General features: G+C 34.7%; 1 long non-coding RNA gene across 1 annotated transcript in view; it reads right to left on the bottom strand.

Moving 5' to 3' along the window:
- Positions 1 to 1,408: 1,408 nt before the first annotated feature.
- Positions 1,409 to 1,615, bottom strand: part of LOC103584198 — a 2,535-nt gene continuing 2,328 nt past the window's right edge. Inside the window, exon 3 of the long non-coding RNA XR_549945.1 lies at positions 1,409 to 1,547. This is a non-coding gene — a long non-coding RNA (uncharacterized LOC103584198). The remainder of the gene's footprint in view (positions 1,548 to 1,615) is intronic.

The following is a 1,615-nucleotide window of genomic DNA, read 5'->3' as shown; positions in this document are numbered from 1 at the left end:
AAAGGAAGAATATTCTCAAACTTACAACCAGAAATAGAGCTTAAGAGAATAAGCTGGCAGCATCCTGGTCACTTTTCTCTAGACACAGGTTTGTTGACAGGTTAAAGGGGCCAGGAGACGCAGAGGAAAACCATTGGATAGCAAAGTCCTGACCCCGCGAATTGAGATGAGTAGGTGAAGAATGTAAAATGATCACATTTCTTTTTGATATCTCTATGATTCTCACAAATAAACATTAGCTCAAGTTCATGNGATCACATTTCTTTTTGATATCTCTATGATTCTCACAAATAAACATTAGCTCAAGTTCATGGAAGAATATTTCTCATTAGTCATTTGAATTGGCATAACTTTAATCAGGACACCAAGAATCCCTTCTTATTCTTTCTTGCATAGAGCATGTCAGTTGATTCTGACAATAGACCTGTGAGGATACCATTATTATAACCCCATTTTACAGATTAAGCAGCAATTGAAAGGAATGGAAGTTAAGTGACTGTCTATTCTCACCTAGTGTATTTATGAGCAAATTTGAANAAAAGCTGACTTTTTGGTAAGGTACTGTATGTTTCTCATATATGCTAGATTAGCTGGCTATTGTTTATAGTATACATTCTAACATTTTCATCTTGGTATGATAAACCCTCTCTAATATGGCCTTATACTATCCGTTCAGCTTCATCTTTTGCCATTTTACCCAAAGCTGAAGACACTCTGAAATTGTTGGTTATCTGAAGATGCCATATGCTTTGTGCCTTTTCACATTGTGTAGGTATTTCTGAAAAGTCTTTCCCCATTTTCTGTGTGTTAAAAGTGTTGGTTATCAAGTGATAACCTTCTATGAGCAAAGTAAGCCCCTTCTTTTAGATTCCAAAAGCACACTGGTCACAGCACTGCAAGAGTACTGTTGTCAAATTGCAATGATCTGTTTAGTTAATGTGTGAAATTCTCAAGTACACTCATCTTTAAATCATCTGTGTCTAGGATAGTCATTGGCACCATAGCACATGGCCAGTAAATATGGTTGAATAAACAAAAATAAATGAAGAATGTATGACTACTTTATAGTCACATTAGTTAGAAAATTATTGTGTCTATAATTTCATTACATGTCTACTGTTAAGATACTTGTTAAGCTCATTTATAAAGTAATTATATATTTGGAATAACTAAAATTAGGCAAAATGAATATTAATTACAGTGTTATTACTCCTCTGCTCCTCAATTAGAAAACAAAGATGCCAATTTTTTCCTGCTTTTTTATATATATAGATCCCTCTGGAACCAATTATAAGATCCAGTGACATTTTAAAACAGCTGAACGAAGAAGTTTCAATAAAGCAAAGGGATTTCGTCTTACCATTCCATCTCCACATTTTGTTCCAGAAGCAACTAAGCCAATATCTTCAGAATTGTGGTGTAAAAAAATGGTTTTGCATTTGATAGTGACATTCTGCTGTGAATTCTTAAGGTAATAGGTCTTGTCTTCCCCAAGGAGAGATGAGCGTTGTCCTCCAATACAGTATATCTTTCCACATCGTACATCTCTGAAGGAAAGGAAGAATATTCTCAAACTTACAACCAGAAATAGAGCTTAAGAGAATAAGCTGGCAGC

The sequence above is a fragment of the Galeopterus variegatus genome, unplaced genomic scaffold (genome assembly GCF_000696425.1).
Source record: "Galeopterus variegatus unplaced genomic scaffold, G_variegatus-3.0.2 Scaffold46574, whole genome shotgun sequence".
Lineage (NCBI taxonomy): Eukaryota > Metazoa > Chordata > Mammalia > Dermoptera > Cynocephalidae > Galeopterus > Galeopterus variegatus.
The sequence above is the reverse complement of the archived record's forward strand: the minus strand, read 5'-3'. Positions and strand labels throughout refer to the sequence as shown.